The following is an 18,832-nucleotide window of genomic DNA, read 5'->3' on the forward strand; positions in this document are numbered from 1 at the left end:
ATGGATTTGCCTATATGTGTCTTACTGTTCACCTTATTTGCCTGCAGCCACAGAATTTCTGTTGTTTTTTTTTGTTTGTTTTGTTTTGTTTTTAATTTTTTTTTTCAACGTTTATTTATTTTTGGGACAGAGAGAGACAGAGCATGAACGGGGGAGGGGCAGAGAGAGAGGGAGACACAGAATCGGAAACAGGCTCCAGGCTCTGAGCCATCAGCCCAGAGCCCGACGTGGGGCTTGAACTCACGGACCGCGAGATCGTGACCTGGCTGAAGTCGGACGCTTAACCGACTGCGCCACCCAGGCGCCCCAGAATTTCTGTTTTAATCTTAGGTTTGGGGAGCAAGAATAGAAGACAATCAGAAACAGACTTTGGGATTAAACTCAATTAGGCCAGGGCACTGTTCTGAATTTTCAGTGATTATTCAAAGGAGACGATGGAAGGTTTAAGGTGTTGAAGAGAAAAAGAAACAGGAGGGCATATATTTGGGCCCCTTCAGTAGCATCAAAAAGTACATGACTTTGTGATTAAAAATGAAGACCTAAAAATATTTAGCGTTATTCCAGGTAAAGTAGCACGGCACATAAGAAAATATGTGTAAACCATCTCTTTTTCTGAAGCTATAGGAAGAAAAACAGAAACTTCCCTTCGTAAGGGGATTTTCCAACCAAAGAGCAGAGTTGAAAACGTATTTTTTATGAGATGTCTTTTAAGTGCTTCTCCTAAAGGCATTCAGGGCTTTGTTATTTTCCTGGCTTCTCAAACGAATGGATGCCTCACAATTCACCGGCCACTCTAGGCTTGCTGGGGACTGGGATCTAGTCAGTTCCCAAAGAATCTGCATATTTAAAGCCAATTCATTAGGTCCTGGAGCTACTCTACAGTCCCATCAATCGGGCTTGGATTGGTACGTGAGGAGTTTATCTGTTCATTTTATCCCTCCTGGCACAGAAGGCCCTCAAATGTTCAAGTCTAATGGGAGGAGTGATGAATGCCCTTTCCAGGAGAGCACATTCTTGGCCGAGGCTTGGTACCAATCACATGTCAGGTCAGATCAGATTTTCTGCCAGGGTCCTCGGGCCAAGCTGGAGCTGAGGCAGCCACTCAGGCTTCAGGGCACAGTCAGCCTTTGGGGAGAGTGCCCCACTACTGAGAGCATCAGCTCGGGTTCCCTCTCTCTCAACAGTCCATCCCTGCCCTGGGCTCAGGGGTTCCCATACTTTGCACACTGGGTGCGGTATCTTGCTTGGGGGACACGACCGGCATCCAACCTTGCAGCCTTCATCCAGTTCCCCGAGCTGCCAGGCAGGTAGGCCAACTCAACAGGCGTTTGGATCCCTTCGGGACAGTGGCAACAGATATCAATGCAAATAGGACTGTGTTCTCTCACGGCGTTTTTCATCCCAGGTTAGCAGATTTCTATAAAATTCTTCGTGAGATTTGAAGTTCAAAAATATGTACAAAATAATTTTTAAAATGCAGTTTTATCAGGGCACCTGGGTGGCTCAGTTGGTTCAGCCTCCGACTCTTGATTTCAGCTCAGGTCATGATCTCATGGTTGGTGAGTTTGAGCCCCACGTCTGACAGAGAAGAGCCTACTTAGGATTCTCTGTTCCTCCCTCTCTCTGTCCCTCCCCTGTACATGCTCTCTCTCTCTCTCTCTCTCTCTCTCTCTCTCTCTCAAAATGAATAAATAAACATTTAAATAAGATGCAATTTTATCAGAATTCATATATCCAAGAGGGTTTTTTCCAAACATATGAATGTTGTTTGGAAGTTCCAGTTCATTTTCCCCTGGCGTATCATATTCTAAACGGGGATTAGGTTCACAGAACACCTTACAGAAGTATTTAATCCATCAAATTCCCAAAGTACGAGATTTCAGGGGTGCCTGGATGGCTCAGTCCGAGTGTCACTCACTCAGTTGAGTGTCCGACTCTTGATTTCACCTAAGGTCCCATGGTTGATTTCACCATGATCCCAGGGTCGTGGGATAGAACACGGTGCCAGGCTCTGTGCTGAGTGTGGAGCCGGCTTAAGATTCTCTCTCTCTCTCTCTCTCTCTCTCCCCCTCTGCCACTCTCCCCCAGTCCCTACTCCCCCACTCTCTCTCTCAAAGTAAAATAACAACAACAACAACAAAATACCATATTTCAGCTTCCTAAAACCACAAGTATCAAAACTAGGTTAAAATTCAATTTAACTAAATATGAAAGCCTAAGTATCTGCAAAAAAATATATGTATGTATATACACATTATATATATATATATATATATAATATATATACATTATATTATACATATAATATATATATTATATATATTATATACATATATATCTCCAGACTTTGACTTCCAAGATAATTCTGGCACAGTTTATTTTAGTTTCATTTTTTTTTTAATTTTTTTTTAATGTTTTTATTTATTTTTGAGACAGAGAGAGACAGAACATGAGCGGGGAAGGGGCAGAGAGAGAGGGAGACACAGAATCCGAAGCAGGCTCCAGGCTCTGAGCTGTCAGCCCAGAGCCCGACGCGGGGCTCGAACTCACAGACTGTGAGATCGTGACCTGAGCTGAAGTCAGACGCCTAACCAACTGAGCCACCCAGGCGCCCCTTAGTTTCATTTTTAAAACAGCCATTAAAAAGCATTGCAAAACTAGACCGCTTTCCCACACCATTCACAAAAACAAACTCAAAATGGATAAAGGACCTAAATGTGAGACAGGAAACCATCAAAACCTTAGAGGAGAAAGCAGGAAAAGACCTCTCTGACCTCAGCCGTAGCAATCTCTTACTCGACACATCCCCAAAGGCAAGGGAATTAAAAGCAAAAGTGAATTACTGGGACCTTATGAAGATAAAAAGCTTCTGCATAGCAAAGGAAACAACCAACAAAACTAAAAGGCAACCAACGGAATGGGAAAAGATATTTGCAAATGACATATCGGACAAAGGGTTAGTATCCAAAATCTATAAAGAGCTCACCAAACTCCACACCCGAAAAACAAATAACCCAGTGAAGAAATGGGCAGAAAACATGAATAGACACTTCTCTAAAGAAGACATCCGGATGGCCAACAGGCACATGAGAAGATGTTCAGCGTCGCTCCTTATCAGGGAAATACAAATCAAAACCACACTCAGGTATCACCTCACGCCAGTCAGAGTGGCCAAAATGAACAAATCAGGAGACTATAGATGCTGGAGAGGATGTGGAGAAACGGGAACCCTCTTGCACTGTTGGTGGGAATGCAAATTGGTGCAGCCACTCTGGAAAGCAGTGTGGAGGTTCCCCAGAAAATTAAAAATAGACCTACCCTATGACCCAGCAATAGCACTGCTAGGAATTTATCCAAGGGATACAGGAGTACTGATGCATAGGGGCACTTGTACCCCAATGTTCATAGCAGCACTCTCAACAATAGCCAAATTATGGAAAGAGCCTAAATGTCCATCAACTGATGAATGGATAAAGAAATTGTGGTTTATATACACAATGGAATATTACGTGGCAATGAGAAAAAATGAAATATGGCCTTTTGTAGCAACGTGGATGGAACTGGAGAGTGTGATGCTAAGTGAAATAAGCCATACAGAGAAAGACAGATACCATATGGTTTCACTCTTATGAGGATCCTGAGAAACTTAACAGGAATCCATGGGGGAGGGGAAGGAAAAAAAAAAAAAAAAGAGGTTAGAGTGGGAGAGAGCCAAAGCATAAGAGACTGTTAAAAACTGAGAACAAACTGAGGGTTGATGGGGGGTGGGAGGGCGGGGAGGGTGGGTGATGGGTATTGAGGAGGGCACCTTTTGGGATGAGCACTGGGTGTTGTATGGAAACCAATTGGTCAATAAATTTCATATATATATAAAAAATAATTAAAAAAAATAAAAAAGCATTGCAACTCTGAGAATAGGGGCAAAATTCCAATTTTCATAAATTTGTATGCTAAGCCCAAGGCCCAATTTCACAAATAATGACTTAGTAAAATTAATGAGTTGAACAGTGTATGGAAATTTAAATTTAAAAAATATTTGTGTGTGCTATTTGTACTAAGTATTTTACGCACGTTTCCTTTTTAAGGCTTTTTACCTCTAATGATAAGAGCAATACAAACTCATGACTGAACATTACGCACTCGTTACTGAAAATCTTTAATATTTTCATTTTGAAATCGCCCACTACCCAGAGAGAGCCACCATTCTGGCATATTTCCTTCTATCTGTTTTATTTTTCCTTTCTGCATACTTACACATTCAGAAAGCGACATTAGTGGGTGAAAAGTTATGAATATTGTAAGGTTTTGAAACATATCACCAAAAAAAAGTATTGCATTTTCCCTGGCCGGTAGGAGCCCATCCACCTCCCTGAGGGAGCAACTCGAGACACTAAGCACATCACTGAAAATGTCTGGCCAATCTAAGACGCGAAACGGATATTTTAACGTACATGTCCTTGATTGCTAATGAGGCTAAATATGATTTCATAAGTTCACTGGCCCTTTTTCTTTCATGAATTGTCTCTTCAATTGTTTTTGGTCAACGTTGCTATTTGAGTATTTTCCTTTGGCACACGTAAAAGCATTTCATATGTAATTTGCTGCAAACAGGCTCTGCCTTCCAATTTGTGATTTGCCCTTTTCTGTGGGAAGTTCTGACGTACAGAAGTTATGAATGTTTACTTGCTAAAAACCATCTCCAGGCGAGGAGGAAAGGAGGAATTGTTGTTTAATGAGTTCTGAGTTTCAGTTTTGCAAGATGCAAAAGTTCTGGAGTTCTGTTTCACAGCAATGTGAATATACTCAACACTACTGAACTGCAAGCTTAGAAATGACAAGTTTTGTTATTTTTCAAGCCATAACAAAAAAGAAAACTATCTTTCTCCTATGGTTTCTTCCTTGGCTTGCAAAGCCTCCATACCTCCATGCACTTATCCACTATCCCATGCTGCTATGAGTAAAGCTGGGTTTGAATCAAGCCCTTCTCCCTTTTTCATATCACTTCATCTGTCCTGGATCAGTTTGTGTCTTTTTCCTTAACTCAGATCTCTGAGATTCTCAGTTTCCTTGACGCTTTAGGAGCTTCCACCCTTTGGAACTAAGAGATTGATACAGAGACGATTTGGGTTTGAAGATTCTAGATCCACTCCCCATCCCCCGCCCCCCCCCCCCCCCCCCCCAAATAGAATGAAATCGGAGTTAAGACTTTTTTAAGTTTATTTTGAGAGCACGCCCACCCATGAGCAGGAGAGGAGCAGAGAGAGAAGGTGAGAGAGAATCCCAGGCAGGCTCCATCTGTTAGCTCAGAGCCCAATCCAGGGCTTGATCTCACCAACCATGAGATCACGACCTGAGCCAAGAATGAGAGTTGGACGCTTAAGTGACTGAGTCACCCAGGTGCCCCAGGAGTTTAGACTTTTAACTGTGACTGAATAAAGAGGCTGGAAAATCTTCTTTCCTGAAAGCAACTATAAATATGGATGAAAGAAAGGAAGGAAGAAAGGAGGGAAGTAAGGGAGGGAGGGAGAAAGGAAGGGAAGGGAAAGGAAGAGAAGGGAAGGGAAGGGAGGGGGCTAATACAGACAAGCAGCCATTTTAGTACTCTAGACGTCAACCAAAGGCATGCAACAATTTAAAAAGCATTTATGACTGAAAAACTTCTGAATTTGGGGTGCTAACAATGAGTCTCTAAGGCATTCTTGCCTGAACTGGCTCCCATTCCCCCATCCAGCTCCAACGTCATGGAGGTTATGCTAAGGCAGGCTGTGAGCACTGGCATTGTCTCCGCCATGGTCAAAAGGGACTCCCTGGATTTAGAGCAGTGGAAAACACCTGTGCCGAGCAGCATTAGCAATGCTCTTGGTAGAGGATGAGTGGAGAAGACCAACAGCTCTACCAGTTTGAGAATGGGGTTGGGGTTAGGGCAAGCATCTGTCTGGTTGAGGTAGCAGGCATGTGCAATGGAGACCAGAGAGGACCCAACTATTCACTCACACATTCCCAGATTGCACAGAGGAGACACAGAAGGACCCAGCAGAAAGTAAGCATCAGGGTAGACTCAAACATGGCCAAAACTTGAATGTGTTCCCCTACCCACACACAGATACATTGATAGAGGATGGAAGTTTTATTGGCTCAAAGTATTTGAGTACACCTCTGTCTAATCATTAGCCGACTTGAGGCTCTGCAGACACAGGAGTGACCCCTAGGAAGCCAAGCTTTACAAAAATTTAAAGAGGGGTGCCTGGAGAGCTCAGTTAGTTAAGCGTCCAACTTTGGCTCAGGTCATGGTCTCAAGGTTCATGGGTTCAAGCCCCACATTGGGCACATTGTCCGCACGTAGCCTGCTTCGGATTCTCTGTCCCCTTCTCTCTGCCCCTCCCCTGCTTGTGCTCTCTCAACATTTTTTTTTTTTAAATCTAAAGAAAAGTGAGTAGAAATATCTGTGTCCACATACTTTGGAGGAGACAGATTTCACGGATTTATCTCAGGCAGGTTACTAACCTAACAAACAAATAACCAAGCAGCAGCAACAATTTGTGTGGGGGAGAATGGTTAGAATTCAGTTACCACAATATATTATCTAAAGTTTCAAGTTTTTAACCAAAAAATATGAAACGTGCAAAGAAATAAGACAGTGTATTCTTACACAAGGAAAAAAGCAGTCAGTAGAAACTCTCTGAGTGTCCCCAGTATTACCCTGATACCAAAAACAGACAAAGATATCACAAGAAAATAAAACCAAAGACCAACATCTTTCAAAAACATAAATGCAAAAACCCTTGACAAAATACTACCAACTGAAATGAGCAACATATGAAAAGGATTATATACCATGACCAACAGGGATTTATCCTACTAATGCAAGGATGGTTTCACATCTGAAAGTGAGTCAATGTAAAACACTGTTAATAGTATAAAAGACCAAACCACATGATTATCTCAATAGAAGCAGGAAAAAAAAATCTGATAAAACATAATATCCATTCATGATAAAAACTCTCAGAAGTTAGGAATAAAGGGCATCTACAAAACAAAACAAATAACCCACAGTTTTACTTAATGGTGACAGAATTGCTATTATTATTATTATTATTTCCCTAATATCAGGCGGTAGCAAGGACATGACTCTTGCTATATCTATTCAACAATGTACAAGAGGTTCTAGGCAGGGCAATAAAGAAATAGCATTAAAGCATCCGTATTGGAAAAAAAGAAGTAAAACTACCTTCATTCATAGATGACAAGATCCTGTATGTAGTAAATCCCAAGGATTCAACAGACAAACCACTGCAACTAATAACATGGGTAGTGCCAGCTAATCTTTGACAAAGCAGGAAAGAATATCCAATGGAATCAAGACAGTCTCTTCAGCAAGTGGTGCTGGGAACACTGGACAGCGACATGCAGAAGAATGAGCCTGGACCGCTTGCTTACACCAGACACAAAAATAAACTCAAAGTGGGTGAAAGACCTCAATGTAAGACAGGAAGCCATCCAAATCCTGAAGGAGAAAGCAGGCAAAAACCTCTTTGATCTTGCCCGCAGCAATTTCTTACTCAACACGTCTTCAGATGCAAGGGAAACAAAAGCAAAAATGAACTATCGGGACCTCATCAAAATAAAAAGCTTCTGCACAGCGAAGGAAACAATCAGCAAAACTAAAAGGCAACCGACAGAATGGGAGAAGATATTTGCAAATGACATATCAGATAAAGGGTTAGTATCCAAAATCTATAAAGAGTTTATCAAACTCAACACCCAAAAAACAAACTATCCAGTGCATAAATGGGCAGAAGACATGAATAGACACTTCTCCAAAGAAGACTTCCAGATGGCCAACTGACACATGAAAAAATGCTCAACCTCACTCATCATCAGGGAAATAGAAATCAAAACCACAATGAGATACCACCTCACACCTGTCAGAATGGCTAACATTAACAACTCAGGCACCAACAGATGTTGGCGAGGATGCGGAGAAAGAGGATCTCTTTTGCATTGTTGGTGGGAAGGCAAACTGGTGCAGCCACTCTGGAAAAGAGTATGGAGGTTCCTCAAAAAACTAAAAATAGAACTACCCGACGACCCAGCAATTGCACTACTAGGCATTTATCCACGGGATACAGGTGTGCTGTTTTGAAGGGACACATGCATCCCCATGTTTATAGCAGCACTATCGACAATAGCCAAAGTATGGAAAGAGCCCAAATGTCCATTGATGGATGAATGGATAAAGAAGATGTGGGATATGTATACAATGGAGTATTACTCGGCAATCAAAAAGAATGAAATCTTGCCATTTGCAACTACGTGGGTAGAACTGGAGGGGATTATGCTAAGTGCAATTAGTCAGAGAAAGACAAATATCATATGACTTCACTCATATGAGGACTTTAAGAGACAAAACAGATGAACATAAGGGAAGGGAAACAAAAAGAATATAAAAACAGGGAGGGGGACAAAACAGAAGAGACTCATAAATATGGAGAACAAACTGAGGGTTACTGGAGGGGTTGTGGGAGGGGGGATGGGCTAAATGGGGAAGGGGCACTAAGGAATCTGCTCCTGAAATCATTGTTGCACTCGATGCTAACTAATTTGGATGTAAATTTAAAAAAATAAAAAAATAAAATAAAGGTGAAAAAAATAAAAATAAAAAAATAAAACGGGTGGCAAAGTCACAAGATATAAATCAATACACAAACATCGGTTGTATTTCTGTATACTAACGGCAATTCAGAAATAAAATTAAGAAAACAATTCCACCCACAATAGTATCAATGAGAACAAGATACTTAGAAATAAAAAGATTTCTATACTGAAAACCGTAAAACACTTGAAAAATTAAAGACTAAATAAATGGAGAGACATTCCACATTTACGGATTGGAAGACTCAGTATTGTCAAAGTTGCAATTCTCCCCAAATTGATCTGTGTGTTCAACACAAGCCCTATTAAAATCCCAGAAGGATTTTTGTGGAAATTGACAAACTGATCCTAAAATTTATACGGACATTCAACGGAATTTGAACAGCCAAAATAATTTTCAAAAAGAGCAACGGTTGGAGAACTTCTACTCTCTGATTTTAGAACTTCCTAAGAAGCTACGATAATCAAAACAGTGTAATGCTGGCACACTGTCACATAGACGGATTATCAATATAGATGTAGCAGAAATGAGAAGCCAGAAAGAAACCTTATGCCTACGGATTTTTGGCAAAGGTACCAAGCCAGTTCAACAAAGGAAAGAATGGTGTTTTCGATAAATGGTGCTGGGACCATTGGGTATCCATATGCAAAAAATCTGAACTTTGAAACTTACGTCATACCATACACAAAAATTTAACTCAAAATGGATCACGGACCTAAATGTAAATAAGTGCTATGATCATAGACTTCCGGAAGAAAACACAAGAGAAAATTGTGACTTTGGGTTATGCAAAGAGTTCTTATATCAGTTGTCCTTTCCATTAAGCATGATTCATAAAAGTAAAAATTAGCAAAGTGAATTCCATCAAAATTAAAAACTCTTTTGCTTCAAAAGACTTCGTTACATATCACATACTAGGAGAAAGTATTTGCAAACCATATATCTCATAAGGGACTCATATCCGGGGCGGGGTGGGGAGGAATATATATTTCTCTTAAAATTCAACAATAGAACAACAAATGACCCAGTTAAATAGCAAAAGACTTGAATAGACATTTCACCAAAGAAAATATACAAATGGCTCATAAGCACATGAAAGGATGTTCAACAGCATTAGTCATTAAGGAAATACAAATAAAGACCACAACAAGATACCATTATGCACCCAGGATGATGGCTATAATAAAAGAGACAGACAATACCCAGTCCATGAGGATGGGAAAAAACTGGAACCCTCATTCAGTGTTGATGGGAATGTAAAATGGCACAGCCAGTTTAGGATACACTTTGGTAATCTCTTAAAACATTAAGCATATCTTTACCATACAACCCAGTAATTTCACACCTGGGAATCTACCTGTAAGAAATAAAAACACACATCCCAACAAAATCCTGTATTCTAAAAACTGGAAACAATCCAAGTGGCTGTCAACCAGTGAATGGATAAGACAAATTATGGTATATCCATTCATACAGTAGAATACTACTCAACAATAAAAAAGAAAGGACAACTGAGAGATGCTACAACTTAGGAGAAACTCACCATTATGCTAAGTAAAAGAAGCGAAACACAAAGAACTACATATTGAATTATTCCATTTCTATGAAATGTAAAAAAAAAAAAAAGCAAATGTATAGACACAGAAAATATATCAGTGGTTTTCTAAGTCTGGGGGTGGGAGGAGGCTTTAGCGCAAATTGACATGAGGGGACTTTTTGGAATACGGAAATCTCTAGAATGGGATTGTGGTAATGGTTGCACATGTATAAATATACTAAAAATTACTGAACTGTACATTAACAATGAAATAATTTTATTTTCTGTAAATTATACTTCAGTAAAGCTGCTTAAAAAAATGGAACAAAACAGGGGCGTTTGGGTGGCATTTGGGTGGCACAGTCGGTTAAATGTCCGACTTCGGCTTAGGTCATGATCTCTTGGTTCCTGAGTTCGAGCCCCATGTCAGGCTCTGTGCTGACAGCTCGGAGCCTGGAGCCTGTTTCAGATTCTGTGTCTCCTTCTCTCTGCTCCTCTTCCACTCGTTCTCTCTCTTTCTCTCTCAAAATAAATAAACTTTTCAAAATCTTTTAAAAATAGAATAAAACTGTTAATGGATCCCTTACTTATCCTTTTGAAACAATTTTTATTTGTACTTTATTATTTTTATTTTTTCTCCAGCTTTATTGTGGTATAATTTACATATAGCTTGCAAATATTTTCTTTTCTACATAGTACCAGCTGTCTTTTCTCTCTGTTGATTATCTCCCTGGTTGAACAGAAGCTTATTTTGATGTAGTCTCACTAGTGTCTTTTTGCTTTGGTTGCCTGTGCTTTTGGTGTCACATCCACAAAATCATTGCCAAGGTCAATGTCAAGAAGTTTTTCCTCTATGTTTTCCTCTAGGAGTTCGGTTTCATATCTTACATTCAAATCTTTAATCCATTTTTTGCTACTTTTTGTGTATGGTGAAAGATAAGCAGCCAATTTCATTCGTTTGCATGTAGAGATCGTTTTCCCAACACTGTCCTTTCTCCATTGTATGTTCTGGTCAAATATTAGTTGGCTATACATGCATGGGTTTCTTTCTGGGCTTTCTATTCTGTTCCATCGGTCTGTGTGTCTGTTTTCATGCCAATACCATACTGTTTTGATTACTATAGCTTTGTAATATAGTTTGAAATCAAGACATGTGATGCCTCCAGCTTTATTCTTCTTTCTCAAAATTGCTTTGGCTATGTAGGGTCTTTTGTGGTTCCATGTGAGTTTTAGAATTATTTTATGTTTCTGTAAAAAAAAAAAAGTATCCTTGCGACTGTTATAAAGATTGCATTGAGAGGTGCCTGGCTGGCTCAGTCAGAAGGGCATGTGACTCTGTGGGGCACCTGGGTGGCTCAGTCAGTTGAGTGCCAAACTCTTGATCTTAGCTCAGGTCATGATCCCAGCCAGGGTTGTGGGATCAAGCCTGGGATATATTCCCTCTCTCTCTCTCTCTCTCTCTCTCTCTCTCTCTCTCTCTCTCAACTAAAAAAAAAGGAGAAGAAGAGCATATGACTCTTGATCTCAGAGTCGTGAGTTTGAGCCCCACATTGGATGCAGAGGTAACTTAAAAATAAAATCTTTATTAAAAAAGATTGCATTGAACCTATTCAATGCATTTTGACATTTTGACAATACTCATTCTTCTAATCTGTGAACACGAAGTGTCTTTCCATTTGTTTATGTCTGCTTTAGTTGCTTCCTCAGTGTTTCATAGTTTTAAGTGCAGAAGTCTTTCACCTCCTTGATGAAATTTACTCATTAAGTGTTTTATTCTCTTCGGTGCTATTGTAAATGGAGTTGTTTCTTAATTTCCTTTTCAGATAGTTTGTTATTGGCATATAGACATTCACTGATATTTGTCTGTTGATTTTGAATCCTGCAGCTTTACAGAATTCGTTTATTAGTTCTAACAGTTGTGGTGGTTTTTTTTTTTTTTTTGAGGTATCTAGGGTTTTCTACACGTAAGATTACATTATCTGCAAACAGAGATAATTTTACTTCCTCTTTTCCAGTTTGGATGCCTTTTACCTGACCTTTATTCTTGAGTCATGTCAAAAAGCATAGGACCTACTGGATAAACCTGTGACTTTGAACGATTATTTCAGATCTCAATTCCTATGAGCCCAAGAAACAGATACCTCGTGAATAAATCCTCCTGAACATGATAGCCCTCGTGACAGATACCCAGAGAGCCAGAAGTCTAACACAAGAATTATCACCAGCCACCTCGTGTGACACTTGCTCCTTTGACAGTGTCGTTATGCTACCCTCTTATGTAACAAGGCAGCACATGAGCCTGCCCTCCTGCAACGTCAAGGTAGCCAGGGAAATGCTGGGCTCTAAGGAGCTCAGCAAAGCTCAGGAGAAAGAGCTCCTGTGCTAGGCAGGTAGCTTGAAGACCTCAACGCCCAAGATTCTGCATTAGTAACAATAATTTTAAAAGCACAGTGAAAGTCATGTGATCTTAAACCTGGGTTTTTGGCAAACTATTATGTTTCCTGTTCCTACCGATAGTTTTGTGGTCAGTGAAGGGACCAATCAATTCTACCGAATTGATAAATGAGCAGGAAAAGTGGAAGTTCCTTACCTGGAGCAAATTTCACAAAGGCGGTTCCCTCCAAATCATGGCTTTCTGAAGCGTTGTCCTCTCTCCCTTTCTTGAACTCCGGAGTCCTGTCCAAGCTTCACGCACTGAGGTCCTGTCCTTTGTGTGAAAGATTCACGTGGCTCTGTTCGGGGCTCAGTTTTGCCAGACCAGCAAAGTCCTGCCTTTGCTGCCCCCATCAGAGGGATTGTGACCACAGCCCTGAAAACATGGCCCTTCTTTTCCGTTTCACAGATACTTTTCTCCTAAGTTGCCCAAACGTGTCTTCCCAAGGACAGAAAGAGAAGCTTATTCTGGGGTGAAAAACTGGCACCTCTGTCCTGCAAATTGCGACTGCCTGTGACAGTAATGAGGTACCAGCCGGTTACCATCTGGGTGTGTTACACAAGCACTTCTCCATATGCATTTATTTATAAGGGTTAGTTTGAGACCATCTTTTTCCCCTAACTCCCACCCCCACCCCTAAGTGATGGGACCATAGCAGTAGCCCACCAACCTCCTCTATCCAACTCTACTGCTGTCACCACCACAGACAGCCATCAGACCAGTCTTCTAGAAACGCTCTGGTTGTTTCTCATATTTTTCCCTTGCTGATTAATCTTCAATGATTCCCCATTGTTAATGGAGTGAGGCCAAATATCTCGACCCAACACTCCCAAGTCCTCCATTGTCCTGGGATGAGAGCTGACCCGGAAGTAAACTCTGAGGGAACTTCAGGTCATGCTTCTGGAGGACTCTGCTCTTCTACAGGGAGGGTGCAGGCCTTGTCTTCAAACATTCACCCTTCCCTGGGTTCCTCGGCTTTCTTCTCCATGTCAGCCATACCCTCACCCCAGTCGATGGGGAACGATCAGAGCCTCATCAGTGACACAGACTATCAGCGGCACATGTCACTGGCACCTCAGAGACTTCTCAAAGAGGATTTTATCTCACGCTAGCATTAAGCTGGACTATCGCGGACCGTAATACCTTGACCAGTGGGTAGAAATGCTTTCACTGAACTCTGCTGCCCCCGGTAGGTGCTCTGCCCCCACCAGGCCCTTCTCTTCATCCCCCCACCCCAGCCCTGAACACCCCATGTAAATCTCACCTGTGGTATCTTTGCTGACCGGTCCCTCCACCTCCTTCATGGCTCAACCTAAGGGGCACCCTCCCGCCGGCAAGCCCCTAATCCAACATTCCTGCACCTCCCTTCTCTGAGCTGATGTGTTGCGGCACTTTGAGTTCCTTGGATTCTTCAAAACCAGTGTGGTGATGGCAGGCGGGAAGACTGTGCGTGGGTGTGCTCACCTCCTCCCTGGAGATTTTCTCTGGCCAAGAGGCGGAGGAGGAAGCAGCCTCTGACTACTTGCTCTGTGCAATTTTCTCAATGACCTTGTAAAGTCCTGGAGGCCCGAGGCCGTGGTTTCCTGTCTTTGGGATTCCTGTCCAGGATAGCATGACAGATACCATGCCTGTAATGGGCTGTGCCGTGGCTGTGTCTGACGTAGGTGCATCTGTCCAGACTTAGCTGCGACACGTCTGATACTTATTTCCTGGTCCATTTCCATTTCCAGTCTAAAGAAGGTGGAGGATCCCGCTTTTCTAGAAGAGCAAAAGCAACTGCAAAGGCCTTCATGATGACCTAATCCAGCTTCCTCATTTGACCCCAATTACAGATTCTGACAAGGAAAGATTCAGACATAGTCAAAGACTGGGGAGGGGCGTGGAGTGGAGAATAACTCTGCTATCTTCTGACAACGGTGCCATTAAGATAAATCAATTCCAGGGGCGCCTGGGCAGCTCAGTCAGTTAAGCGTCCAACTTCAGCTCAGGTCATGATCTCACAGTCCGTGGGTTCAAGCCCCACATCAGGCTCTGAGCTGTCAGCTCAGCCTGCTTCAGATGCTGTGCCTCCCTCTCTCTCTGCCCCTCTCCCACTCACACTCTGTCTCTCTCTCTCAAAAATAAATAAAAACATTAGAAAAAGTTTTTTAAACAAATCAGTTCCTGATGACGAGCAAATCATTTGTATTGCTGATGAAATAATCCTTACTTGTGCCACAATGCCGGACTGCCCATTGTTCGGCCAGCCCTTTCACTGCAAATAAAATGTCTCAAACCCTAAAAGCGTTAGGGATTCCCTCATTTTAATGTTCCCCCAGACGGGAAAGCTGAAACATTATAACAAAACAAAACAGCTCTACATTTTTTGCATTAACGTAACAACTTACTCCTTTACTTCACTCAAGTTTTGAAAACAAATATCAGTATCAACCCCTTAGTTTCCTCATGGGCTAACTCGCTCTCCAACCAGTCTGTAAGGTGTATGAGAAACACACGCTCACCCGACGCCTCCAGTAGGGAGCACGGCGCCCAGCTGGCAATGGCTCAAACCAATGTCTTTGAACGAATGGGCGAGTGGTAGATGTTACCGTCTTCTCATGTGTGTTGCTCATGCTCTTTCAAAGGACTAACTTACCCAAAGGCGTGTAAAATACACTGCAGTCTATTCTGAGAAGGCGTAGCAGGTGCAACACCAGCCCCAGGAAAGATTGAAAGTTTTGAGATGTCATTCCCTAGAGCTGTTCTTTCAATTCCATTTTCTCCCCCATTTGGGTATTCCCTCTGCCCTTACCACACAGTGTTGTGGGATTTTTCCCCATAATTTTCATACCAATATAGAAGTAGTGATGAGAACAAAACATACAGTGCAGGAGAGTTTCAGCTCATTCTATCCGGAGTTTACACTGACCTTTTTTTTAAAAAAAATTTTTTTTTCAACGTTTATTTATTTTTGGGACAGAGAGAGACAGAGCATGAACGGGGGAGGGGCAGAGAGAGAGGGAGACACAGAATCGGAAACAGGCTCCAGGCTCTGAGCCGTCAGCCCAGAGCCCGACGCGGGGCTCGAACTCACGGACCGCGAGATCGTGACCTGGCTGAAGTCGGACGCTTAACCGACTGTGCCACCCAGGTGCCCCTACACTGACCTTTAAAGCAGTTGGTTTCGTTTTGTTTTTCTTTCTTTTCTTTTTCTTTCTTTCTTTCTTTCTTTCTTTCTTTCTTTCTTTCTCTTTCTTTCTTTCTTTTTCTTTCTTTTTTTTTTTTTTTTGATTCTTTATTTATTTGGAGAGAGAGAGAGGAGAGACAGAATCCCAAGCAGGCTCTGCACTAATGGCATAGAGCACGGCTTGGGGCTCGAACTCATGAACTGTGAGATCGTGACCTGAGCCGAGATCAAGAATTGGATGCTTAACCAACTGAGCCATGCAGGTGCCCCTAAAGCAGTTAGTTTTGAATTTCACCATGCATCTGAATCTCCTGGGGCTCTGTTCAAATGCAGGATTTAGGGACCCATTCCCAGAGATTCGGACTAAGTGGGTCTGAGTTCAAGGCCATATAACTTCATTTTTAACGACAACCCCCTACCCTCACCCCATGCAAGTAGCCAGTGAACCACATGACAAAAATCACGAAGACACCGAAGGACAATCAGCCACCTGTTCACCATGTCATGTAATTAGATTTAGCCCCATATTTCTCTATTCTAGTTCAGACTGGAGTAGAAAAGTCTGTGATAAATATACTCATTATAGTTAGGAACTGCATGACTTAACTTTGGAGAATATTTGCATTTTAAAGAGAATGCAAAGAGCGGCAAGTGCTTACATAAAAGGCATGAAACTCCATTTTGAGACATCACCATCGTTGACGAAAATTAGCAGTAAGAGGACATCCCCTTTAATATTCAAGGTGCTCTTGTACTTTGTAAGTAAGGGATGACTGGTTACCTGATTAGAGAGTCTCTATTTCCTTAGGTTTGTTTATTCAGAGCTATTTCAAGTGTGGGCTTCCCAATCTATTGTGATGGCTTAGGCCACTGGTAAGAATTACTTATGCACTAACTTGTGAAACTCCACCCACTTTCATTAGCATATCCGCCCTAAATGTATGGCCCTGGACACATTTTATCTCTCTGAAACTCCTTGGGTAAATGAGAATAATTATAGCTCCTTTCTTGGGTTGATGTGGGGGTGAGTTACTCATGGACAAGGAAATATGGGTAATTTTTGGAGGGTAATTCGTGTAAAAATTAACGTTGGTCCCAGAAGAAATCTTGAGTATATCTCTCTCCAGCCTTAGAACTCAGCAAGCAATAGTTTTTGCTGTAGATAAATCTTTTCAACCATCCATATGTACACACATGTACCGTATCAGACATTGGCTGATGGTGGAGAATTTCTTCTATCTTGGCTAAGAAAGTGTCAGATGTTTTACTCTTCCACTGATGACTCCTTCCTGAAAGTCTTTTGTGTACCCTCCCCTGTCAGAAGAAATAACTTGTTCTAGAATGTTCTCATGGCATCCGTGTGAGTCTCGTATTTTTCAGATAAATTTCTAGAAATGGAATTGTTAGATCAAACAGTAAGTGCGTTTTTCATTTTGGTAGATACTGTAAAATTGTCCTTCAAATAATTATGCAAATTTATATTCTTCCCAGCAATATATGAGATACCAGATTTTTTTTTTATTATATGAAATTTATTGTCAAATTAGTTTCCATTCAACCCCCAGTGCTCATCCCAAAAGATGCCCTCTTCAATGCCCATCACCTACCCTCCCCTCCCTCCCACCCCCCATCAACCCTCAGTTTGTTCTCAGTTTTTAAGAGTCTCTTATGCTTTGGCTCTCTCTCCCACTCTAACTTCTTTTTTTTTTTTTCTTTTTTTTCCTTCCCCTCCCCCATGGGTTTCTGTTAAGTTTCTCAGGATCCACATAAGAGTGAAAACATATGGCCAGATTTGAAACACAATATAGTAGCAGAATTTTTTATTTGCTAATCTAATAGTTGGATTAGTATTAATCTATTATTTAAGTGCATTTCTGTCATTTAAAAAGAAGTGTCCCATTTCAATGATTTTTGTCTGTGAATTATCCATATTCTTTGCCCATCTTTCTGTTGATAATTCATCTTTTTAAATTATGAGTACTTTATATGTGAATAGTACCCCTTGTCCTAATATACTTACCAGTTTGTCACTTGCATCTTGCACCATGCTATTTCTCCGCGAACAAAATCTTCATTTGTGTGTACATAAATTCACCAATCTTTTCTTTCAAATCTTCTGAGATTTTTCATATTCAGAAGGCCCTTTCTACTCTCAATGTAAAGACATTCTCCTGAATTCTTTTCCTATATTTTTATGGTTTCACTTTTTAAAATATTCTCAGGGCTCTGGGGTGGCTCAGTCGGTTGAGCATCATCTCTTGATTTCAGCTCAGGCCGGGCTCGCAGGGTTGGTGGGATCAGGTCCCGCATTGCCGGGCTCTGTGCTACCAGCACGGAGCCTATTTGGAATTCCCTCTCTGCCCCTCCCCCGCTCACGCACACGCTCACACATACACACGTGAGCACACTCTCTCCTCAAAATAAAAATAAGCTTTAAAACAATACATAAAAATAAAATAAAATAGTATCTAAAATTTTGATACAGTTGGAACTTCCTTTAGTGTGATGCACGACTTAAGGAAATAATTTTTTTTTTCCCATTTGTCTCAACACCCAACTAGTCAAAATCAAATTTCTCCCACTGATTCAAAATGCCATCTTCATTATAATTTAAGTTCTCGTCTATTTTGGGTTTCTCTTACAGTCCTGTATTCTGTTCCATTGACCTGCTTACCCATGTGTGATGTGAAACCACATGAGTACTTACGGCTTCTTAAATCTGTTTTGATATTTGAAAAGGGCTGGTCTCTTCTCATTACTCTTGTTTTTCAAAAACGTCCTGGTTGTTTCCTATTTACTTCTCCACATGAACTTTATAATCATCCTGTCTCGTCCCCTCTGCCAAAACCCTGCTGGTGATATGATCAGATCAGAACTTCAGCAAGATCATTCTGGCTACAGTGCAAAGAAGCATGCACGGGGGACGACCAGCATGATGCTGTCATAGGAGTTCACGAGAGAGATGAGGGTACCTTGGCCCGGGATGGTGGCAGCAGAGACAGAAACGAAAGAGGATCGAGTGCCATGGAGGAATAAAAAGTG

This window comes from Prionailurus bengalensis, chromosome D3, assembly GCF_016509475.1.
Source record: "Prionailurus bengalensis isolate Pbe53 chromosome D3, Fcat_Pben_1.1_paternal_pri, whole genome shotgun sequence".
Classification (NCBI taxonomy): domain Eukaryota; kingdom Metazoa; phylum Chordata; class Mammalia; order Carnivora; family Felidae; genus Prionailurus; species Prionailurus bengalensis.